The sequence below is a fragment of the Coenobita brevimanus genome, chromosome 80, assembly GCF_032717465.1.
Source record: "Coenobita brevimanus isolate Jiangsu-jjx chromosome 80, ASM3271746v2, whole genome shotgun sequence".
NCBI lineage: Eukaryota > Metazoa > Arthropoda > Malacostraca > Decapoda > Coenobitidae > Coenobita > Coenobita brevimanus.
Window position 1 is genome coordinate 53,660,215 of NC_137033.1, and position 27,258 is coordinate 53,687,472.

Here is a 27,258-nt window from a genome sequence, read left to right on the forward strand (position 1 = left end):
AGTTTGGTCTGCCCAGGGAGGTGCAGTCGGACCGGGAAGTAATTTCATGTCAAACGTTTTCAAGCAGTCTCTGAAAGAGTTGGGCATCACCCAGATCACGTCTTCAGCTTACCATCCCCAGACCCAAGGAGCGTTGGAGAGATATCATCAAACACTCAAATCGATGCTCAAGAAATACTGTTTGGAACATCAGAAAGACTGGGATAAAGGTCTCCCATTCGTTGTGTTTGCCGCAAGAGAATCTCCAAATGAATCACTGGGCTTCTCACCTTTTGAACTACTGTTTGGCCATGAAGTAAGAGGACCCCTTAAGTTACTCAAGGAATGCTGGCTGTCGGAGGAAGATGACGTCAACCTGCTGGAGTATGTGATGAAGTTCAAAGAACGGCTGTCCACTGCTTTACAGCTGGCGAGAGAGAATTTAGGAGCTGCTCAGGAGAAGATGAAGACTTGGTATGACAAGAAGTCCAGGTTACGCCACCTTCAGCCTGGAGATCAGGTTTTGATTCTGCTACCAGTTCATGGGCAACCTCTTCAAGCCAAGTTTAGTGGCCCTTATTTCGTGGAGAAGAAACTCAGTGATGTCAACTATGTCATCGCCACACCAGATCGTAGAAAGAGCAAGCAACTATGTCACATCAACATGCTAAAGTTATATCACAGGCGGGACGAAAATAATCCAGTCTGCACTGTAGCTGTTCCACCAGAGTCTACAAGTGAAGTTCTCCCATGCAGCATGAGCCTGAGTGATAGTTTGGGGAAGAATCCTGATATCATGAATGATCTCCAGACTAAGCTTTCTCATCTACCTCCCAAGGAAAGGCAGGAGTTTTCGGCATTACTGCAGGAGTACCCGCAAGTGTTCCGTGCCACTCCAGGAAGAACTACTGTGTTGATGCATGATGTCGATGTTGGAGACGCAAAGCCAATTAAATTGCCTCCTTACCATGTGAACCCAGTGAAAGTTCCTCTCATCCAGAAGGAGCTTGGCTACCTGTTGGACCACAAGATGATTGAGCCCTGTCAGAGCGAGTGGAGTTCTCCTGTCACTCTTGTCCCTAAGCCAGGTGGGTCACATAGGCTTTGCATCGACTACAGACGTGTTAATCAGATAACTAAAACAGACACTTACCCTCTCCCTCGTGTAGAAGATTGCATAGACAAGATCGGAAAGGCTAGGTACATAAGTAAGTTTGATTTGTTAAAGGGATACTGGCAAGTACCTATGACTGAACGTGCTAGGGAGATCTCATGTTTTGTAACACTAGGAAAGGCTTTTGCATGTTCTGTAATGCCGTATGGTATGAAGAATGCACCAGCCACATTTCAGAAGCTCATGAATGTTGTAACAGAGGGTTTGGCAGGGTGTGTTGTTTATATTGATGATGTATTAATCTTCAGTGACAACTGGAAAGATCATCTATGCCATGTCAGTAAATTTCTTGACCGTTTAGTTCAGGCTAATCTTGTAGCTAATTTATCAAAGTGTGAGTTTGGTCAAGCTAAAGTTCAGTACCTTGGGTATGTAATTGGTGATGGACATGTTGCACCACCAGGAGCTAAGGTTCAGGTTATAAGTGATCTTCCCAGTCCTAAAAGTAGGAAAGAGCTACAAAGATTTTTGGGAATGGTAGGTTATTACAGGAGATTTGTTCTTAACTTTTCTATTCTTGTATCACCACTTACAGACCTACTGAAAAAGGGAGTTGAATTTGTCTGGACCGATAACTGTGAATCCTCTTTCAACAAACTTAAAGCTATTCTATTAAGTCAGCCAGTGCTCGCTACTCCAAATTTTGCTAAGCCTTTTAAGATGGCTGTTGATGCAAGTGATACAGGAGCTGGGGCTGTTTTGCTGCAAGAGGATGATCAGGGTATTGGAACATCCTGTATCTTATTACAGTAAGAAGTTCACTCCACCTCAAAAGAACTACTCAACTATTGAGAAAGAGCTTTTTGGCCTTGATTTTGGGTTTACAGCATTTTTCATTTTATTTATGTTCTGGTTTTGACCCCATAGTCATTTATACCGATCATAACCCACTGAAATTCCTTAGTAAGTTTAAAGATAAAAATCAGAGATTGACAAGATGGAGTCTACTTCTTCAGGAGTATTCATTAGACATACAACATGTCAAGGGGAAAGAAAATGTTATTGCAGATTGCTTATCCAGACTTTAGACAGATTGTTTTAGAGTAATAAGAAATTTCCTTTGTAAATTTCTTTTTTCTTGTGGGGAGGTGTTACATAGCCTATGATTTCATCATCCTTTGTGTAATTTTAACGCACAGTATGCTGCATGTTTGATCACGAGCGTGTTCTGCCTCAGTTCCCCCCTTCTACCGTTATAGTAGAGTAAGTCGTTCTCTCTGTTGCTTAGAGCAGGATTATCAGCTCTTTGTCCCCATGGCTTCATTTGCGCGTCCTGCTTACAAGTTGTATCAGGCTCTGCTGGCCCCTATATAATGAGCTCAGTCTCTGCATCATTGCCACTTAGATCTGCTCCTCATTTTGTTCACATCTCTGTCCTCCCCTGTACAGATATTATTATTGTGAGTGCTCAAGAAGTCTCCAACCATCTAGCAGCTGTGTGTAATTTGAGTATAACTGTTGTTGCATTTTTTCTTGTACTGTATAGCATAAGTTTAATTTGTAGGCCTAGTGAAGTTTTTGTAATTCGTGTAGGGTTCTTTATGTCAGTCATTTTTGATAATAGTTTGTATCTGTAATTATTTATCTGGCATTCACTGAGTATTATCTGGTATCTCATTTTATCAGGGCTGACTTAGATAAATTTACTCTTGCTAATTTCGTGTTAATAGAGGCTATTGCAGTTAACCATATATTTAACCTGTTTATTTGCCATTACATTATCTTTATGAGTCCTGAATGTTTTGTTGTTAGTTTGTGCATTAAACTTTAACTTGTAATTTTACCTAACTCTTTTGTTTTGAACCTGGAACTTTACGGGACAGTAGTGACTCTTCGTATTCTCACTTAAAGTGTACATTATCTTTTTCTGTTCCGTAACAATATATATATTAAATAACGGAACGGAGGAAGGAAAAACAAATGGGGAAAAAGAAAATAATCCATACACCAGATTACTGGTGTCCTCTATTCATAAAATATCTGTAACAGTTAGACTTGAACAGTTGTGGGTTGAAATTTGGAGGAAAACAACTCTGGGGAAGCGAGTTCCAGAGAGATGCAGTTCGGGGAATGAAAGAATTCTGATAGGCAGAAGTTCTGCAATATGGTTGAGTGACATTCCAGTCATGAGCGCTACCAGATGCCCGTGTAGCACAAGGGAAGGCATGGAGAGGTGGCACCATGGACGCAACTTCGTCTGAGCATTTGCCAAAAAAATATCTGTAAAATAATACAAGGGAGGCAACATTCCTTCTTACTTGCAGGGGAGGTAGTTCATATGTAATGGCAGGGTTGTTAATGATTCTAACAGCTTTATTCTGAATTTTGTCTAGTTGTCTTAATGCAACCTCTCCATAACCATTCCACAAGGGTGAGCAATATTCAAGCTGAAAGCGCACATGACTCTTATAAATTACAGCTAACTGCTCATCGGCGAAGAAGTTACGGACTCTGTACAATAATCCAAGTTTCTTTGAGGCGGTTTTAGCAAGTGATCTGACATGAGAGGTCCAGCTGAGAGCACTGTTAAGTGAGACACCAAGAATTTCAATGCTTTTGGAGATGGGAATATTAGTAGCACTGAAGGTAATGTACGAATCTGGCAATATCTGTCTATTAGTAAACTGTATATATTTAGTTTTACTAGCATTAAAAGAGACAAGGTTGTTCTGTCCCCATTCACTGATTGTAGCTAGATCTTGATTTATGGAGATGGCTGTACTGAGTTGAGAGGTAGAGGTATTAGACTTTGTAAATGGATGTCTGAGTGTGAATGAACTATGTAGTGTTAAGTCATCTGCATATGAGTGAACGGGATTGTGAGTGACAGATAAGAGATCATTAGTATGAACCAGAAATAGGGTTGGCGCCAGAATTGATCCGTGCGGCACGCCGGCGTTAATTGAGTGGAAATTCGAATATACATCATCTACTTTTACTCTTATTTTCCTGTCACTAAGATAAGAAGAAATCAAAGGAACAAAAGACGTTAGTCCATAGCAAGGGAGTTTGGACAGCAGGGAACGGTGCCATACTCTGTCGAAAGCTTTAGAGATATCAAGAGCTACTGCATGAGTTTCTCCAAAAAGATCAATTGATTGATGGATGGTATTTAAGAGATTGAGTATATCAATGGTGGATCTTTCCTGGCGAAAACCGTATTGTCTATCACTAATTAAGTTGCTGGATTCAAGATGTTTAACAATATGCTTATTAATTAAAGTTTCAAATACCTTACGAAGAGAAGATGTGAAAGCTATTGGTCTGTAATCGGAGGGGTCAGACGAACTTCCTTTCTTCGGAACTGGGTGGATATTGGCTTCCTTCCATGAATTTGGGAATAAAGAAGTTTTATGCATAGTCTGAATAATTTGGTGAGGACAGAGGCAAGTTCAGGGGAACACTTTTTCAAAACAATTGGCGGAATTCCATCTGGGCTTGTAGCTTTGTTGGTAGGTAAATTGTCTAGGATGGATTTTACGAATCTTGTCTGTATATGTATATATATATATATATATATATATATATATATATATATATATATATATATATATATATATATATATATATATATATATATATATAAAATGTTTTTTATGCGAGGAAGAAGTAACCAAAGGCTGAGCCTGCAAAACGTTCTTTCCAAGAAAAAAACAAAAACAATAATATCTATCTATCTATCTATCTATAGCCCGACGCCCTAATCCCGCAAAGGGTGGCCGCAGACAAAATGCCTCCAAATCGCTGTCACCCACAATTTGACTACCCTCCCCCCAACTCACTACCCTCCCTCATATACCTCTCAACTCCATTCCTCCACCTCATCCTCGGTCTACCCCTCCCTCTCCCTCCTTCCACCTCACCTACATACACCCTCTTGGTCAGTCTTTCATTCTCCATTCTCTTCACATGTCCAAACCACCTCAGTGTATTTCTTCTAATCTTCTCAACCACATCCACATCCACCCCACAACGTTCCTTCACTTCTTCATTCGTCAACCTGTCCCTCCACGTCATTCCACATCCTCCTCTCATGTAACTCATTTCCACTGCTCTCACTCTTGACTTGTTCCCCTCTAGCAAGGTCCATGCCTCGCTTCCATACGTCAGGGTAGGGATCACAATACTATCATGCAGTGACTTCTTAACTTCCATACTCACCTCCCTATTTCTCATCACTGCTTTCAGTGTACCAACAACCTTCCTTCCCTGCTGTACCCTTTCACGCACTTCATCCCCCAAGTACTTGAATGCACTCACATTCTCCATATCCTCACCATCCAAGGTCACTGCACATTCTGTGACTTCATTCCTCTCAAACACCATAACTTTCCTTTTGTTTACAATAACATTCAGATTCCTCCTCCTACACACTGTTCCAAAATCATTCACCAAACTTGCAACTCCCATTCATCTTCACTCAACAATACTGTATCATCAGCAAACAGAAACACCGGAATCTTCCAAATCTCACCCTCATTCATTAGAGCCACCCCCACATCCACTGCCCTACCTTGCACCTCCTTTACAACCCCATCCATGTATATACTAAACAGCCATGGAGACATCACACAACCCTGTTTCAGTCCCACATTGAGATCAAAGAACTCACTCAGCTCACCATCCACTCGCACCGTAGCCCTAGCTCCCTCGTACATACTCTTCACAGCACTCAACAATTTCCCCTCCACTCCATATATTCTTAATACCTTCCACATACCTTGCTTATCTATTCTGTCATAAGCTTTCTCCAAGTCCATGAGGGCAGTATACACTTTCCTTCCCTTCTCTAGATACTTCTCCACTAAACATCTAACAAATATCTGATCTACACACTCTTTTCCCTTCCTAAATCACCCTTGTTCTCCTCCAACTAGCTCCTCTGCCATATGCTTAACCCTATCAATGAGTATTCTACCATATATTTTACCAGTCATACTAAGAAGGCAAATACCCCTATGGTTACCACATACTTCTCTCTCCCCTTTTCCTTTGTATAAAGGAACAATTATATCTGATTTCCAGTCCTCTGGAACCCTTCCCTCTTCCCAAGCCAATCTACACAACTTCCATATCCACTCTACAACAATCTCACCCCCATACCTAAGCATTTCACCACACACTCCATCAATTCCTGGGGCCTTTCCCAACTTAATCTTCTTCATCGCTTCCACTACTTCCGCCCTACTGATCTCTTCCTCCCTCCTCTCATCTTTTCTTCTCCCAGCCATTCCCCAACCACTTATACTCGCACTGCTCTCACTCTCTACATTCAACAAATCCTCAAAGTGCTCCTTCCATCTCCTCAATTTGTCTCTCTTCTCCACCAACAATCTATTATTCCTATCTTTCACTCCCCTACTATTTCCCCTTTCACACTGCCTTACTTTCATTAGCTTCTTCCAAAACAATTTCTTACTCTCCCTCCATTTCACACTCAGATTCCTCCCAAACTCTTCATCCACTTTCTTCTTACTCTCCTTCACCAGTCTCTTAACCTCCCTTCTCCTGCTCACATATACCTCTCTCTTCTCTCTCTCATCTTCTCCCCTACCTCTACTCACTAACCATTCACTATATGCCTTCTTCTTTTGTTCCACAGCTCGTTTCACCTCATCATTCCACCATGCTGTCCCTTGCACACCCTTGCATCTCCTCCTCACTCCACAAACCGCCTCACACGCTACGCTTATCTCTTCCGTGAATATCTTACATACGTCTTCCACCCCTTCCATCTGCTCTAGCTCATACCTTCCCAATCTTTCTTCCTCTATGCTCTTATACTCTGTCATTTTCTCACTATCTTGCAATTTCTCCACTCTTCTTACAGGAGGTGCTTCCTCCTGTCTTCCCCTTCGTCTCCTCAACTACTTTCATTGCAGCTCTACCTTGGCCATCACTAAGTATATACTGTGTATATATATATATATATATATATATATATATATATATATATATATATATATATATATATATATATATATATATATATATATATATATATATATACAATCTTACTGTAGTTGTTAAATCAGAGATAAATCTGCGTTTCCCCGCAATACGTTATACCAGCACTGATGTAAGGCGTCAGGGCCAAGGCTTCCCATAATTTTCACGATTTATTGTCTGTGAAGCCACTGCTGACGTCAATGACGAAGCCAATGGCCGCTGTAGGTTCCCTTCATGTTAAACCACAGCACCATCCTGGATTACAAGTATTTCCCACTTCTTCAGTAAGATTCTCTCTCTCTCTCTCTCTCTCTCTCTCTCTCTGAGTTCTTATCCATACAAGTTTATATTTCATTTACACTCCTTCATTACGATCACGTCGTTTTCCTTCCTACCAATACACCTCCTGTCACCTTTCATGCCGATGACGCCTATTTATTAAATTTTCTTTATCAATCATACGCTGCAATAGGGAGATATACTGTAATAAAGCAAGTAATGGAGTCACAAAGGTCATACAAAAGTTGCCTGCTTCTTAGATATCAGTCTTGCTGTCGCCATACAAATATTATTCAACCAGAAACACAACTGCCTGTCTTCGTTAACACCCGCCATTTATATTAATGGTTAGTACTATTGTTACTTTCACATCACCAATAACCACCTGTGCGGCCGTTAGAAAACCTAGTGTGTTATATGGCGAACGGGCAGCAGGGACGAGAAGGGGAAGGGGGATGTATATGAGGAAGGAGAAAGAATGGAAGGAAGGCAAGAGAGAGAGAATAAGGAGGACGGGAGGGAGGGCCAGAGGGAAAAGGGAGTGGAGGGAGGAAGGGCAAGGATAGAATGAAGTTGAACGGAGGGAGGACAAGAGAGAATGAAAAGGACGGGAAGGCAAGAGAAAGAGAAAGAAGAGGAAGGGAGGGAGGGCAAAAGTGAGAAAAAAGATGAAAGGAGGGAGGGCAAGAGAGAGAAAGAAGAGGAAGAGGAAGGAAGGGAGGGAGGGCAAGAGAGCGAATGAAGAGCAACGAAGGAGCGATAGAGATAAGAGATGGAAGAGAGGGAGGGAGGGAGCACGAGGAAGACAAGAGTGGAGGAAAGGAGATGAGAGAGAATAAGCACGAAACAGGGTGAGGAAGGTTAAGATTACCGATGCATTAGAGAGGGAGGAGGAGGAGGAAGGAAGAAGCAGGAAGAAAGAGAAGGAAGTGAAGAAGGAAGGGAGGAAAGGAACCCGGAATTAGAGGAAAGAATGAAGTAGTGCAAGAATGTGAAAATTATATGAGAATTCAAAGAAGAGGGAGGGAGGTAGGAGGAGGGAAGAGAAGGATGGATGTAAAGAAGGGAGAAAGAGAGAGGAGTGGAGGAAAGAAAGGAGGGGAAACAGAAATACGATAAGGAAACCTGAGATCAGACGAGGTGGGTGTGGCTGGTGGGGAAAGGGGAAAGAGCAAGGGAGAAGAAGGTAGGTAAGAAAGACAAGACGCAAGGACAAAAGGGAGAAAAGACAAGGAAACTGCAAAGGGAAAGGAGATTGAGGAGAGAAGTACGACAAAATTATGAGAGAGAGAGAGAGAGAGAGAGAGAGAGAGAGAGAGAGAGAGAGAGAGAGAGAGAGAGAGAGAGAGACGGGGGGAAAGAAGGAAAAAAGGGGAAAAAAATAGTCAAAGGGAGGGAAAAAGGGAGGAAAGGGATGAAGGTTATGAAAGAAGGAAATTATGGTTAGGGTGACAAGAAATATATAAGGAAGCTTTTAGAGAGCGCATACCTCCGTCAACACAAATAAAATTTACTATTCACTGCTGCAAATCCACTTTTCTTCCTGACGGATACTTTTCCAGACTCATGTAGTCATTTCATTGTGCTGTCTTCGTCTGCCTTGTTACACGGTGTCAAAGAGCACATACCTCCGCCAACATCAATAACATTAAAGATTTATTCCTGCTTCTGGATACTGATCATACTGATCCACCTCAGAACCTACTGAACTCTTCCGTGACCCACTGTCCACTTACGCACCAGATGTCATTATAATCCGGTAACAACTTTTTTAGTTATTCTGTTTACAAACAAACATACATGGCTGTATACATAAACTCCGTTCAACTTCGTTGAGGGAAGTAACAAAACAAGCAAGAGTGACTGACGGAACCAAAAACAAAGAAGGAAGACAGAAGAGACAATGATGGATAACAAATAAAGAGACACGGTAAAAAGGTACGAGGCGGGGGGGGGGGGGAGCAGGATACGAAAGAAAAAAAGGAAAAATGGGAATTAAGAGAGGAGGAAAGGCCCAATAAGGAACACAATGAGCAGATTGGGAAATGAAGAGTTGCATAAACATGGAGAGTAAAGGCAGGGGGGAATGGAAAGGAAAAGAAGAAAGGAGGGAAAGGGAGATAACGTCAAGTTTCGTCCATAATCAGGTAAGTTTTTTTTTTTTTCTTATGTCTAAGCATATCAAAGCGAATGTGTGGTGGTGATATGGAAGGGGAGGGGGTTGTCTAGGGCTTTTCCGTCGCAAATGTTTATTACAGAATTTACTAAATACTGAGTGGCGTGAGGATTTTGCATCTTCCTTAGTCCACCATGCCGCACACTCCTCCAAGATGGTGTGACTCTCAAGGATTTTCAGTCAGGTTTGGTTTGTTTAAGTAAGATTAAGTAACGCTTTCTTTCAGACTCAGGCCTGCTTTGCTTACGTGTACTTGATTTAATAATTGCAGTATGCAGTCGTAAAAGACTTGTTCCTTCTTCTAAAAAAGTGAAGGTTTGGACATGAGAGATCCGAGCAGGTTAATGCTTCAATTTGGCTGCCGTACGTCATACTTTGGTGTTATGAAACTCTCTCTCTCTCTCTCTCTCTCTCTCTCTTTGAATGTCTGTATGAGTGTCGCCTATTTAAGCTTCCCAGTAATGTGTGTGTGTGTGTGTGTGTGTGTGTGTGTGTGTGTGTGTAAAACTATTAATATTGCTTAGAGCTAATTCTTTGAGCTATAAGTCTGACTACACACACAACAAAACAAAAAACTTCATTAGCCTCCTTTGTACACCCACATAAGGAAGGACTAACAAGCTGTTTATAAACCCACCACTCAACTCTACACAGAATAAAAGAAATTAAGTTCCCTCTACTTGGGAAAGAAAAAAAAATCTCAGCTCTTCATCCTGCAGTACTGTACTTCCATCAGCACCACAGAGGCAGGCTGTTGGGCTACCTGGTACAAACACTTAGGGTAGGAGTGGCCAGCTGCTCACCCTGGGTGGCATTACGTGAGCAATGAACTCCAACCTTTCCTCGCATTTTAACTCTTATTTGGCCACATCCAGTTGGAGCTCTAAACCTACAAGACAACCAGGCAACAACAAAAGCGTAGTACTATCCGAGCGTTAAGTCTCTCAGCATAATATAGCATTTATCTGCTTTATTCTTGGTAACACAAAAAAATCTGCATCTTAGAAAAGACTTCAATGTTGGTATATATATATATATATATATATATATATATATATATATATATATATATATATATATATATATATATATATATACACACCCCCACACCCACACACAAGTATATCTATAAAACTGCTGCACTTTCCCCAAATAAGTACAATTATATATATATATATATTTTTACGCCTGGTATCCCCGAAGGGCTAAAGCGTTGCCCCTGGGTAGAGGACTTTTGGATTGGAGCGTGTAGCATTTTATGACCGGATGCCCTTCCTGATGTCTACCAATGACCCTTGGGTGGATTCGATCCTCCGACCTTTCGGTCAGAGCGGAGCGCTCTAACCCACTGAGCCACGGCTGCTACAATTATATATATATATATATGTACACAAATATATACTGTATATGTATATATGTTTGTGTATGAATATGTATGTATACATGTATATATATGTAAGTGCATATATATATATATATATATATATATATATATATATATATATATATATATATATATAATGTAAGTGCATATATATATATATATATATATATATATATATATATATATATATATATATATATATATATATATATATATATACACACCAGTATCGCATACCATAAAGTATGCTTGCACCCAGTCGGCTTGCGCGGGCCGATTACACTTCGTTCACAGACTACACACATCCAAAGCCACTCATACACTACAATTACACTTACAAACACTTCTCACCCTACATACAATCTCTACCAGACAGCCTAAGCCACTTGGTAGAGATACATAGGCTGTATCATCCCCACTTGGGTAGGGATAGGCTAGTCCTGCAGTGGACACTCAATAGGCTGATGACGTTGAATATATATATATATATATATATATATATATATATATATATATATATATATATATATATATATATATATATATATATATATATATATATATATATATATATATATATTTAAACTGCTGCACACTCCCAAAATTAGTACATTTCACTCGTATGTTTTCTCCTTTTTCATCCATGATGAAAAAATAAATCAAATGTATCCGGGTGAGCTGGGTCACACACACTGCACTGATGAACTCAAATAACTGAAAAAAATTTTTATGAAAAAGGTGAACACTCACGGCTTACACACACACAGGCCCACGCACTCAACGCAAGCAACGTATTCTCTCTCTCCCTCTCTCTCTCTCTCTCTCTCTCTGACGTTACTGTTTTTCCACCATATCATCCTCTTTAAAAGTTGCTTTATTCACTGTTTTTATAGGGCATATTTCGATATCGAAATATGCCCTATAAAAGCAGTGAATAAAGCAACTTTTAAAGAGGATAATATGGTGGAAAAACAGTAACATCAGAGAGAGAGAGAGAGAGAGAGAGAGAGAGAGAGAGACCATTACTAGCTTTACCACATATATGAGCATCACGACAGATTTTAGCTGCTACTGCCGCTACTTTAAGAAACAACAACTACTGCCACAGCAACAGTAATGGGTTGAAACATTGAAGGCAGTGATCAGCCCATTCAGCCTGAAGATGTATTTTCTGTTTTACGTTTGCTACCGCTGGACGATTTTACTCAACGCTGGAGACACCACATTAGGCGGACAGGGTTAATGGAGCCCTTTTGTTAGAACCTGTACCATATATTAATTCTTAATTTCAAAAAAAGCGCTACCATGGATAAAGACGTCGTCGTAGTGAAGGGACTGTGGCAGCGGTGATGAACTTTATTAATGGTGGTGATGTAAAGAGTTAAGAGTCTTAACTCTGTCCGCCTAATGTGGTGTCTCCAGCGTTGAGTAAAATCGTCCAGCGGTAGCAAACGTAAAACAGAAAATACATCTTCAGGCTGAATGGGCTGATCACTGCCTTCAATGTTTCAACTCATTACTGTTGCTGTGGCAGTAGTTGTTGTTTCTTAAAGTAGCGGCAGTAGCAGCTAAAATCTGTCGTGATGCTCATATATGTGGTAACGATGCTAGGCCTAATGGTCTCTCTCTCTCTCTCTCTCTCTCTCTCTCTGTCTCTCTCTCTCTCTGTCTGTCTGTCTGTCTGTCTGTCTGTCTCTCTCTCTCTCTCTCTCTCTCTCTCTCACTCTCTCTCTCTCTCTCTCTCTTCCGCCGCATCCTGTGAGGGTTGGCCTACACAGTAATGATCCCTTTTCCCACGACACATCCCCCTTTCTTCACAGGCCTCTTTCATGTTCGGTTCGTTTCGTTTCGATTCGTTTTTAAAGGCTCCAACATGCTTGCATGTATCGGCCTCGGTCACCTAATGGCGGCTCTCCATGCTGCACGATCCATGGCAGCCTCCCTGTTCAGTCCCTTAACCCTGAGGTCACACTTAATGACCTCACCCCACGTCTTTCTCGGTCTACCCCTCGCAACCCCACCCCCAATATTAACACTTCTCACCTCCTGCACCCAATTCTCATCCCCCATCCTCTCCACATGCCCAAACCATCTCAATCTACCTCTCCTCATCACAACACCAACACACTCCAGTCCCATCCTACCTCTCAACTCTTCCATGGTAAACCAAGCGCCCCCAGGCCTTGCACGCAGGGACGCAATGCACATCCACCTAATCATTGTCATTTCTGTACGTTTGAGCCTGCGAATATCCTCTTCCTTTACTGCCCAGGTCTCACTACCATACAGCATCACACTCCTAACACAAGCTGATACAAAGACCCTTTAGCACGTAGGGAGAGTCCTCTCAGTGTCAAAAGAGGCAACAGCTCTCTGAATTTCTTCCAACCACTTCTCACCCTGGCCACAGAGCTAGCTCCAGCCCCACCTCCAGCACATAACATGTCTCCCAAATAACAAAACTCTTCCGCACACCCAAGACACTCACCAGTAAGTTCAATCCTTTCACGCCTGACAATCTCCACCTGCTCTCCCCGACACACCGCACATATAAAATCAGCATTATCTCGCAGTCTTACGTCCAATACCACAACATCTCTTGTGCACCCATTTATCACAAACACTGCACAAGATCGAATTACTTCCCACGCCCTTGTGGCAAACTGCACATGGCCACTCTCCCTCTTCTTTGACTGTAGTGGCACCAAACCTGGATATCATCACTTATGTTTTATTTGCATTTACCCTTAAGCCCTTGTGTCCCATACCATCTCTCCACTTCCTAAACATTTCCTCCGCCTTCTTTTCATTCTCTGCAGTCAACACCAAATCATCAGCATACATCTCCCACGGGAGTCCGTTTCTGAAGTCACGTGAGAAGGCTTCAAGTACCATGATAAACAACATGGGACTCAACCTGACCCCTGATGCATACCAACATTCACGGAAAACTCATGATTCAAATCTCCATTCACTCTTACCTGGGTGCGAGCACCCACATACATGGCCATAACCACCCTAACCAGCCACTCCTTCTACCCAAGCTATCTCATTGCCCACTTCACCACCTCTCTAGGCACTCTGTCAAAGGCCTTTTCCAAATCAACAAAAACAACTTACAGATCCTTTTCTTCTCAATATATTTTTCCTGAAGTTGTCGAACAATGAATGTGGCATCAGTGGTTCCCCTGCCTGGCATAACCCAAACTGAATCTCAACAATATTCACGCTTTCTCTAATCATACCTTCCAGAATTCTCTCCATTACCTTCATTATCTGATCTAAAAGCTTTATACCTCTGTAATTTCCACTTTCCTGGGCATCACCCTTCCCTTTGTACACATTTACAATTACACTCTTTCATGTTCCCCTACAATAATCAATAATGCCATCTCATATTCACTTACCAACCTTTCAGACATCACTAAAATCGTTACCAGAGTTATGATCATTACTACTGTTATCACATACTACTACTACTACTACTACAACTATTACTACTATTACTGCTCCTCCATCTCCTCCTCCTCTTACTACTACTACTACTACTACTACTACTACTATTACGGATAATAATAATAATAATAATAATAGTAATAATAAGACGATCACGACTGCATTACTGCCACTACTTTAAGACACACCCCTTACCACTACAACAACTACAACTACACCCACAATTAACACAAGTCCTACCACCACTCTCACCGCTACATTTATTTACTGTAAACAGCCACTACCAAGCCCACTAGTACTACCATCACCAACTACCACTACAATTATTCCACTGCTACTGCTGTTACCCTTAGTGGCACAATATTTCACTGTCCACCACCACTACACCATCACCAGCGTCCTGACCACAATAGCAATAAGGAATTAATTACACCATCAGCAGTCACATGTCACTGTGCTCGCTCAATACCTTTATCACCAGCACCACCTTGAATATTCTCTCGCTCTCTCTCTCTCTCTCTCTCTCTCTCTCTCTCTCTCTCTCTCTCTCTCTCTCTCTCTCTCTCTCACACACACACACACACACACACACACACACACACACACACACACACACACACACACACACATGCGTGCAGACGCGCGCAGTTTTAGCGTTAAGGAATAAAGGGTGAGCTTATAGTAGCAAAATGGATGGGGAGAGGGAATCAGCCAAGAAAATACATGATGTATAACGCTATTTTACACGATGCCTTTATATAGCTTCTTAACTCGGTGGAATTTTGGAATGAGTACGTCGAGAGAATGTGCAAGAATATTTTGTGGAAAGTGGAAGTAATGGTGGAGCTCCGTCAGGAGTCAAACATGTTACTGCCTCACGCTGTTGTTTTCTTCGATGAGCTTTTAAGATCCTCCTTTGCGTAGAAAATACGGCGTGGAGCAGCTCAGCATTAACAATAAAAAGCTCATCCAATCAACTATGCTCAGCTGATCGTGTGTGGATGCTCAGTGCGTGTTGGGATGAGTGGGGTGTTGGAATGAATGAAATATAAGAGAAAGAGGAATTAGGGTGAGGGTGATGCTGGGGTTAGAGTGGAATTAGGAAAAGCTGTTCTTGACTGATATTATTTTACGCCCTACTCAATTTTTATCAGATGATTCCCTGGGAAAAAATGAATTAAAGTACTAAATTTGTCAATAGTTTTCTCACTTCACTTCAAGCAGAACTTGAGTCATAATAGTATAATGTAGTTCTTGGTAGTCTGTACCTTCAAAATATTAAATAATAAAACCACGTATTATCTTAAAGCATATTTTGTACATCTAATGCAAACATAAAAGTGATGTTCATACTGGACTAAAGTTTTATCAAAGTAATTAAAAAATCTTCACGCATATTCTTTCACAGTGTCAAAATACAACTACCGGTATCATTTTTTTTTTCGTTTTAACTTCGCCTAAAAAGTCAAAAATTCCATAAAAGTCTTACAACACACCTTTTTTTTTTTTTTTTTTTTTTTTTTAGGCGGCGATGATTTCTAAATATTTATGAGGTCGTAACTTTCGGAAAAAACAAGGAATTACTGCAAAAAATCACGATAAAAATGATGGTATGAGTTTAGTGCAATATGATACATGAGGGGTGAGGCAGGTGAGGAGCGAGGCAGGTGAGGAGTGGGGCAGGTGAAGACTGAGACAGGTCGAGGGGTGAGTCTGGTTGAGGAGTCAGGCAGGTGAGGAGTAAGGTAGGTTGAGGGGTGAGGTAGGCGAGGGGTGAGGGGGTGAGACAGGTGAAGGAGGTGAGGCAGGAGAGAGCGGAGACAGGTGAGGGTGAAAGGCAGGTGAGGGGGGGGGGAGCATGTGAGGAGTGAGGCAAACGAAGGGCGAGGCAGCTGAGAGGCTGAGAAAGGTGAGGGATGAGGCAGGTGAGGGGCTGAGAAAGGTTAGGGGTTGAAGTAGGTGAGGCGTGAAGCAGGTGAGGGTGGAAGGCAGGTGAGGGGGTGAGAAAGGTGAAGTACCGGTGTCGCAGTTTGGGAAGTGAACGGTCGTATGAAAATGAGAAGGGAACTGGGAGCATTATTCCCTTCAAAACCATGGTGTATCTTTCATTTTGTAACAAAAATTCCACCCAAAGATATTATAAACTTAGGATCTCCAGCAGTCAACGGGATAATTAAAGTTATGTCCACGAATGTTCCATAACGAAAAGTGTCTAGTTAGCTGAATACAATCTCCTGGTTGCAGCAAAAAAATAATCGAGGTGAAAGGGTTAAGTGGTGGTGATGATGACAGTAATGGCTGGAGTCAGAATTTTAGATTATGGATTTTTACCCTTGCATAAATTTAGCTGTCCATCCACCCACATTGTTATTGGTGCGACCCCAGGTTTATTTGAAACATGAACCCAGTGGAATGCACACTAAAGTTGCCCTTCTGCAGTCCACCATCCTCCCATCGAAGGAGAGGGAGGAAGCTGAGGGACGTTTGTTTAATAGGCCAGTGAAACCGCTTGGTTATATCAGTTTCATCGCGTGAAGGTGTCCCTCTGTAGCATCATCACCAGCGTAAGCTGACTAGCACGCCAGCTGTTGCGTATAGATGCTGGGCTTCATGGTGTGCACGGCTGGAGTGAGTTGTTTGCACCAAGAGACATGGTAATGCACAACAACAATTTGCTTCAACTCTTACAGATGCATTTCTTGTTTTTTGTTATCCTTAAGGTCTGAGCAGACATCACACCGAAGCTGAGCTGCTCATAAGAAAGAGGAGACGTCATCTAGCCACTTGGTTAGACTAACACTTAAGAATTTCATCCTGCTAGAATGAGGCACATTGCCAGACTGTGCAGGTCATATTGTGCACTTAGACAGACAATGAAACTGTCTGAGTACGAACCAGAACAGTCTAGTCGGACCACTAGCAACACTTGACATCAGCCAGAAAGAATTAATCCCCTTCACACGAAGAGTCAAGATTAGTCAAGTTTATCAGTATCTAACCAGACTTCAAGCATTCACCTCTAGGTAAGTATTACGAACAAGTGAGAGCAGCGAGCGAAGTGAAGATTTGGTTCAGCTGAGAAATTGGCGGCCCAACACGACAAGGCCCGACCGCGAGGGCTTTCAGAGGCTAATATCTTTTCCGTTATGTGAGATAGAGATGAGTTTTTTTTTCAGCAGGCAGTAGATAGATTCAGTAAATTTTGGTTTTAGCTATATATTTACCCATAAGACAAAGAAACCCCATGGAATCCCAGTTTTCCATGGGAAAGTATCGAGGGCTTCAACTGACATGCTCCACTATGAAGGCGAATTTAAAAAGATTTCCTGTTGTAACACTATGTTTTCTTGCATGAATTCCAACAATTAAATATTGAACACTACGCTCATAATGAACGTTTTTTCCACGTTTAGGGGATGAAATCAGCAAGGGTAATCGCCCCTTATCTGGGTTTTTATCATTCGATCAATAGCCAAGTGTTTACCGACACAGTTCGTTGACACGGCAAGTCAGGAGCAGAGAACTTAACATTGTGTGTGTGATAAATGCTACAACGCCTAGCTATATGAAATCCAGAGAGAAAAAGTGAGAAAGTATAAATATTTTAGTTCAATTATTCCTTTGTTATTGTTCAGCTACCTCACCAGAATGTTGAAAGTTTACACAAGATGACATTATGATGATAGGTGTATGTACAAACGCTCACTCGCTCGCTCGCTCGTCACACGCTCTCAAGACACACTTATACTGGTTTGACTGCAATGTATGATTGTACTACATAATCCTGCGTATGTAAATTTGACGCTAGTTGTGACCGAGTAAATATGGAAATTCTAACGATCTTCGATGCCTGTTATCACTAGGATCACAAACAGCAGGGGCTCACCAACACGATTTACTTAGTCCACCTGGTGATGCTTCCAGCTCAACTGACCCTCAATGACTGACGACAAAATGAATCAGGGTGAATGATGGCATACAGTTCACAGTAGAAGAAGAGAAAGAAAAAAATCATATTCTTAGATACATAAAAAGGAGAACAAACTGGGGAGCTAAATACCCTATGTACTGTACCATAAACCAACCAAAAAAGATGACTATCCACTACCTTTCTGCCCACAACCAAAGGACCAAGTCTGGAGTTGTTGTAGGATTTTCCCAAGAGCATACAGAATTTACAGTGATGAGTTCATAGAGAATGGGATAAGATTCATAACAGAAGCCTTTAGGAAGTTATGCTATCCGGTAGGCATGTTGCTAAAACTAAAACGGAAGGCAAATTATATGACTGAAATGAAAAAAGATAATGCTAATGTTCGATCAAACGATAACAGTACAAGATATGTATGTTCCTAACTCAGCCAAAGCTTCGGTATTTAACAAGTGTTTACATAAAGCAGGCCTTAGCATCATGGCATCCTCAGGGCGTAAAATAGGAAAAACAGTCTGAAAGAAAGTGAAAGGAAGTAAAAATGAGAACAGTACAGTATACTCGTACAGCATATCGTACAGTGGATGCACGAAAACGTACATAGGAGAAACAGGACGAGGAATGGATACAAGGATAGCAGAATGCAAAAGCAGATTCACTGAACGGTGTCATAAAGTATCTAATTCCATTGTGTTACACATAGATCAGCACTACCATTTGCGTAAGTGGGAAGAAGCTTCAGTCGTTAAGAAAAGTCTGAATGTATTCATCCTATGTATGTATACAAGGATAGCACTAATGTCGCAATCAGGGACCTGGTAGGACGACGAAATTTTCACGAGAAGAGGGAGGTAATTTCCAGAAGAATAAATGTCTCGGCTCTGTCACTTCTAGTTCAGCATCTCTGAAGATGGATATGTGAAGCCCGAAACGTTAGAAAAAAAAATAAAAGTCAAGCTCTAACCTGTGTTTCTCTTCCACCCAACACTTTCCCTTGTCACACTGGATCACCAGTACATGTACTGTATGTATTTGTAAGCTGCGGTAGGTTGGAGAATATTGTAGGAATTCTTCCCCCATGATAGTAAAAACACAATCCATACACCTTAAATGAATATAAAACCGTCATATAATATTATTTAGTTCCATATGGGTTAATCCCTTCAATAAAAGTTTTCTCCTAAGCTGATTATCTTCCTCAATTTAGTGACCTACTTTTCTTCAAAAATTTGATACCATTATGTGAGTTTCATTCTAATTATGAAGGATGGATCGTAATGAACGGGTTAACGAAGACTATATCTAACCATTCAGTGAGCAAAGTCTCTCATCTACAGAATAAATTTTCTGTAAATAGCAATAATTATATAAAAATATTGCACCGGACTGAAGGACTTCAAATTATCTGGCGGTAATCCTAGCCCCATCCTCCTTCCACTGCCTCATCGATCCTTATGCCAGAATCAGATTAAGTTTCAATCAGTGCGCTGCCACGACCACTGCATTGACCAACTACACGCAACGATCACCCTCCCCCTCAAGAGTCGCCTCCACCCGGCCACTTCTTCCTCCTCCTACCTGCCCCCCCTCCATCACCTCCCCTCCTCTAGTTTCTAGTTTGCCCCCAAGTCAACCCTGCCCTCCATCCATCACCCTCTGCACCCCTCCTCCCTCTCCTATCTGCCTCCTTCCACTGTCCCCCCTTCCATAATTGTCTTCTCCCTCAGCTACCCCATCCATCCCACCTCCACCTTGATCACCTCCACTCCGCCCTCTCCCTCGGTTTCCTCCTCCATCCCCAGCTCCCCCTTCCCACTGTTACCCTTCCACTTAACCCCCTCCCACTGTGGCCACTCTGCCAAGCCTCCACTACCACAAACCCCCTTTATCATCCAGTCCCACCACCAATAGACCTCCAGCATTCTCTACCCTCCCCTCGTGGATGGCTCCCAGCCTTAGATCCTGTAGAAGAGAGGAACAAAATAAAATAAGTAAAATAAAACAAAGCCTACATCCACTCAGATCCACCTTTGGCCGCGCACCCTCTGCCCCAACAACACACACCTTATTCCCCCCCACCTGTGTAAACAATTTTGTTCTTTACCACACACACCTACACAGATGAAGATATGAACAAACTGAATTACTGGTTATACATCTCTCTCTCTCTCTCTCTCTCTCTCTCTCTCTCTCTCTCTCTCTCTCACAGCCAGCTGTTTCACATGCTCCTTGTCCCCTACCTCCTCCCTCCTCCCAGCCTCTCCTCCTGCCTCCCTCTCAACCGCTCTCTCAAGATCCTGTACCTGCCACTCTCATCCTGCTCCTCGCTTCCCACACACACACACACACACACACACACACACACACACACACACACACCTTATGCTTGTGTGCCTGCCTGTCTTCTGCGTATCTTTCTGGTTGTGTTTTTTTTTTTCTTCGTATCTTTCTTTTGTCTACGTACTTTTTTGTCTGTTTTTCTGTCTTTTGTCACTCTCCCTGCTTGCCTCTTTTTCTGTCTTTTTCCTACTACATACCTTCATTTCTGCACTGCCTTCCCCGCTTGTCTCCTAGCCAGCCCTGTACCTGACTGCTTACCTGCATGTTTCCTCCCTCTGTCTGTCTCTGCCCCTTCATGAGCCCCAGCTTCACCTCGTCTCTTCATCTTACTGTGCGTCTGTCGTTTGTTGATCACTGTGCTACCTGCCTAAGCACCACCTTCCCTGCCTGCCTTTTGTCAGCCTTGTCCCTGTCTGCCTTCGTGCCTGTTTGTCCCTTTGCCTTCTACCAAACTACCTGTATCTCTGCCTGTTGCCAATCTTACCTATCCACCTGCTGTTGTATATTTGACCTTGAAGGCACCTCTTGGAAGGTGGGTTCGCAGCCCCCACCCTCCACCTTACCTAACCTCCTCGTCTTGGGGAGTCACTTCAAGGGCTATATCTAGCAAGGGCTTTGTCACTTGGCACTCCCTCCAACACTCACCTTCGCACTCAGCACCTTATTCCTTTCAGCATATCATTCACCCGGCCCCCCCCCACCACCACTCTCTCTCTCTCTCTCTCTCTCTCTCGTACTTTAATCTCGTAAGCAATACAAATTTTGGATCATCTTGGCTCACCTAATACCTCACCTCCACCCTACTTTACTTCACACACTCGCACAGTCCTCGGTAGTATAGTGGTTAGTATTCCCGCCTGTCACGCGGGAGACCGGGGTTCGATTCCCCGCCGGGGAGGACCAATTTTTAGCAGGGCGGCAAGTCCGCCCTGCGCACACGGCCTATCTTCCCCCTTCATGTCAAAGCTCACCCCCACCGACCGGGCTAATGTATGGCCCGGCCTCCACTATAGGTGGAGGAAATCTTGAAACGAAACGAAACAACGAACACTTGCGCTTTTAGTAAGCGTTTGCACCCCATTCATCGCTTCACACACTCTCTTCCTGCATTCAATACCAGTTTATCATTCACAAACTTTAGGATTCATTGTACACTCGATTTTCTTCCCGTACTCGTCGCCTCACACTAAACCCACATTTACACACTGCAGCCCCACCCACCATCATCTTTCATTTACAGCAGTACATATTTTCCACCGTCAAGCATTTCGTCATACACATCAAACTCCATCATTTACTATGCGCCCACGACCGTCACACATTCTCACAACTCATTTAGCCTACTGATGACCTCTTCATACACTCCTGTGATTTACTCTGCATGCCATCATATACCATGCACTCTATCAATACCCAGGATCAAGTTTTCATTCAAGTCTGGCTGCCTGTACACTAAAACACACGCACACACACACACACACACACACACACACACACACACACACACACACACACACACACACACACACACACACACACACGAGAGAGAGAGAGAGAGAGGGAGGAAGGGGAGGAGGTAAAACGAATAAAAAAGGAGGAGAGAGGTGAGATAAACAAGGACAATAGAGAGAGAAGAGAAGAAATGATGTTGGGAGGAAATAGAGAGAAGGAGAAGGAGGAACAATGCTGGGAGGGAGAGAAAGAGGAGGAAGTGGGGAAGGATGAATATACAAAAGGGTGGAGAGATTACCAAAGACAGAGAAGGAGAGAAGACTAAATGAGGATAATGAGAATATAATAAAGACGAACTGGCAGTCAACACACATACCACGAATTTTTTCTTTCCTTTTACCCATTCTCCATTTTACCTTAATTTTTTTTATTTCTCCTTTCTCTTTTCACTACTCCATCTCTCCCACCCCACCCTTGCTCCCTGCATTATTCTCTCCCTTACCTCTCTCTCCCCCTTTCATAATCCTCTTTTTTTCTTCCTCCTTTCCTTCCTCCCTCATCCATTCTCCTTCCCCCCTCCTTTTCTTCAATAATTAGTCTTTTTCCGCCCTCCCTCCCTCCATCATTCTCCACCTTCCCTCCCTCTCATCTTCCATTATTTTCTGCCTTTTCTTCATCCCTTCTTCCTCCCCTTTATTTCATGTTTCCTCTTCCATTTCCACCCTTCCTCTCACTCTCCTCACGTCCACATTATCTTCATTATCTTCTTCATTCTCTCCCTCTCCTAATTTTCTCTCTTATTCCGCCCTCCATCATTCTTTTTCTCTCTTTCCTCGATTACTTTTCTCCTTTTTTTTTTTTCCCTCCAGCATTCCATCACTTTCCTTCCTTCCTCCCCCATCACTCACTCCCTATTCTCCCTCCCTCCCTTCCTCCCCATCGCTCACTCCCCGCCCTTCCTCCCTCTCTCCCTCCCTTCCCACTGCCCACACTCTGCCCTTCTTTCATTCCTTCCTCCCTCCCGCATCACCCACTCCCCGTTCCCCCTCCTTCACCCACTCCCTTTTTCTCCCCCTCTTCCATCATTCACACCTAACCTTGCCCTCCAATATTCACTCTTCCCATTCCCACTCCTATTCCTGTTCTTACTTCTATTTTCCCCTCTTTCATTCATTAATTTTTTCACCCTTCCCTCCCTCTCCCCTTTCCTTTCGTTTTCTCCTTTACTTTCCCTTCCCTCTTTGACTACCCTTTCTTTCTTTCATCTGATGCCTTTCATATATATCTCACTTATTATTTCCCCTTCCTTCATTCGTCCTCCTGTTTCCCTCGTTCTCCCTTCCCCCTAAATCCCTTCATCTATCCCCTCTCTCTCCCACCTCTTTCCCCTTTTCTTCTGTACCCCTTTTCATTCCTCCCCTACTTTTCCTTCTTCCCTACTTTCATTATCTCATGCATTTCCTACCTTCCCCAGTTCCTTTCTTTCCATCATATTCCTCCTCTTTCCTTCTTCCAACCTCCCCTCCCTTCTTCACCCCTTCTTTATTCCTTCCTTCCCCGTTCCCCAAACAACCCATGCCACCGAACCAACCAAACAGCAGTGTAGGGAAAATATACAAATAAAGAAATATCACACACATCTTCCGTAACACTGCAGTTTTCCTCTCTTACTGGGAGGAATGGGAAGTGTGGAAAGGGGGAGGGGGGGGAGTAAAAGAGTCATAGGCCGTATTCTTATCGGTTAAGGAAACTCCTCAATGCCTTTTCCTAAGCGATTTATTTTGCTTTCTTACTCCCTACTATCGTTTTCTGTGTCACATGAATAATTCGAATACCATCATACTCATCTTTTATTATAATAATCCGATTTCTCTATGTTTGTTGGTTTGTTATCGTAACACAGCAAAAATGGCGCATGTAGCGCAAATTTTTGTTAGAACAAGGTGCCGTAATGCTCTAGCTTGAAGAATATAACAATTTCCAGTTAAATCGGGTCACCGGTTCCCTAGTTATGACTCATTACTGGCTTTTTGTTTCAAATTTAGTATTACTTTTACAGGAGGGGATGGATTCGCCCTCGGTCCGCGTTGAAATTACCAATATGACAAGAGAGAAAAGTGACGCGTTTGTTGCATTCTCTCTCACCTCTCCTTCCTCCCTCTTTATACTCCTAAAACTGTATAGTATATTGGTATAGTATTATCCATATTATGATGATCCGATTTCCATATGTTTGTTGGTCTGTTGGTTCCCGTAACACAGCAAAAATGGCCCATGTAACGCAAATTTTTGTTAGAGCAAAGTACCATTCAGATGTTCTAACTTGAAGAGTAAAACAATTTCCAGTCCAATCGGGCCACCGTTACTCGACTTATGACTCATTTCTGACAGTAGGAAGTGACTTGAGATCGAGCAGAGGCCGCCGAAGGCAGCCTCTCAGCGAGTTATAATATACAAATTGATATTAACTAGCCGAATAAAAAAGTAAAATGCTAAGGAAGGGTTGTTAAGGAACTTCCTTACCCAGCGAGAATAAGGACCATACAGTAGATGAGGGTAAGGAGAATGATGGGGTGAAAGAGAAGTGGAGAGGAGGCAGTGGAGGGCTGGGAATAGAAAAGGACAAGAGTGATGAAGGGGAAGGGAAAAGAGTACAAAAGGGTACAAAGGAGTACAAAGGAAAGCAAACAGCAAAAGACCTTATGGTCCTTTTGAGGCTGTTTGTTACAGAGTAGACTACGACTATGGGATCTAACTCTATGTGCTGAGATATAAGAATAGTAAAGCAAGAAGGCTCCTCCCTCCTCCAAACCCTCCAGTTAAAACTGGCAAGAAAGGGTGAGAAAAACCACCATGCAGCATGGAAAAAGTGACATGGAAGTTTCATACAAAAGACTGAAAAGGAAAAGCTACATTCTATAATACATTATCTATAAACTACCAGCATGAATAACCTGAAAGAGAAAGTAGTAAAGAAATGAATAATCGAATAAATAAATAACTAATCCGCTGAGTTAACGAGGCATCTGTGGACACAGCGTGGAATTTGCACAGTGCACAGTGTGGATGTTCAGGGGTGGTGCAGCAGCCTTGCCTGGTGCTATTAAGGTAGGCAGCAGTCAATCAGGCCCCAGCTCCGTTCATTCCACTGAGACTAGGAACTTTCCCAAGCAAGTCACCTCCTGAAGCAGTGACCCCTGGTACTTTAAAAATATCCCAATGGTGGCCACTTAACTAACAAGGTCCCTCAGTGATCCACAGCCCATCACAGGTCGAAAGTATGAGTAGTGTCCGTTAACTCAGGGCTATCCGTGCATATCCTAGTCTGTGCATATACTATATGTGCATTTAATAAAATGAACCAGGCTCTAAAAAACTAAAATAAAATAAAATAGAGAATTATACATACACAAGTGTTTTATTCAAGAGTAAACATATTAAGTTGGGGGTTAGACGACAAATACTTATCCAGGCGACCTTAAAAGGTTTATACTGTATTACAGATTACAACGTTGGAGGGCAATTTATTCCATATATTTACAACTCTACTGAAGAAGAAATGCTTAGCTTCATGCGACTGGAATCGTTTGCCAATTATTTTATGCCCATTGCCTCTAGCATAATTCGAGTGATCAACTGTGAAGTTTTTATCGACAGCCATGTTATCATGTCCTTTGAATACTTTGAATACTTGAATTAAATCTCCTCGTATCCTCCGTTTAGTTAAGGTAGAGATTCAGGGCTTCTGAACGTTCCTCGTATGGCTTATTTCTCAATCTAGGTATCATCTTTGTCATCCTTCGCTGCACTCTTCAAGTTTTTCCATATCCTTTTTATAATACGGGGACCAAAACTGAACGCAATACTCCAAGTGCGGGCGTACTAAGGAATTAAACAAAGTGACGACAATATTATTGGATTTATATTCAATTGCTCTGCCTATGAATCCAATCAATTTATTGGCTTTTATCACAGCTTCTGTACATTGTTTGCTTGGTTTCAAATCGTTTGTTATTATAACTCCTAAGTCTTTTTCATGGTTTACCCTATCAAGTTGAACATTATTCATGCTATAACTAGCTCTTATATTTTTACTGCCAATGTTTAGCACTTTGCATTTATTAAGATTGAAATCCATTTGCCAGACTTGGGCCCAGTTAAACAGGTGATCAAGATCTCTCTGAACTGCCTGCCTTTGCAGTGCTGTATCTGCTCTGTTACCTATTTTAGTATCATCAGCAAATTTTGAAATCTTACTACACAGTCCTTCGCCAATATCGTTTACATATATTAAGAAAAGAATAGGACCTAACACTGAACTCTGCGGCACTCCACTTGTAACGTTTATCCAGTCTGACTCTATTCCATTTATTACACTTCTTTGCTTTCGTCCGGTGAGCCATTCTTCTACCCACCTGAAAACACTGCCGCTGAAACCATGTGCCTTTAGCTTCTGAAGGAGTCTTTTGTGTGGAACTTTGAAAACCGAGGTAGACCACACAACAGATTTAGCCTCGTCGTACATGTTCAGTATATCATTGAAAAGTCAAGCAGATTCGTGAGGCAAGAGCGATTATTACGAAAACCATGCTGCGAATCTTTTATGAGATTGTTTTTTTCTAAGTGTTTCACAAACTTGTCTCTGGTAATAGTTTCAAGCAATTTGCAAACCAACGATGCTAAACTAATTGGGCGGTAGTTTTCTGGTTGGGTAGTTTTCTGGTTGGGATAATGAGAAGGGAAGAAGTGAAAGTGACAGACAGGGCCAGGGAATAAAAAGGGGAAGAGGCAGGGAGGAAGAGGGTAAGCGAGGAAAGAAAATCGAGATCGAAGGAGTGGGGCGACTAATGGGATGAAGGAAAGATGAGGGGAGAGATGAAGGAGACATGAGGGGAGAGATGAAGGAGACATGAGGGGAGGGATGAAAGAGAGATAAGAGGGGGGTATGACAGAAAGGAAGGGAAGGAGTTGGAGCAGTAAGGAAGAAAGAAATGCGTGAAGGGAAAGGACTGGAAAAAGGACATATACAACACAAGGAAGATGAGAGTGAGAGAGGCAGGGTTGAAAAAGAGAGGAAGGTCAGTAGGGGTGAGGGAAAGATAGAGTGAAATGTTTAGGGAGAAAAAATATCGTGAGGG

General features: G+C 42.3%; 1 non-coding gene across 1 annotated transcript; it reads left to right on the plus strand.

Annotated features, from left to right (window-relative positions):
- Positions 1–21,494: 21,494 nt before the first annotated feature.
- Positions 21,495–21,566, plus strand: TRNAD-GUC (transfer RNA aspartic acid (anticodon GUC)). Its single transcript has one exon. It is a non-coding gene; the product is annotated as a tRNA-Asp (tRNA).
- The last annotated feature ends 5,692 nt before the right edge of the window (positions 21,567–27,258 follow it).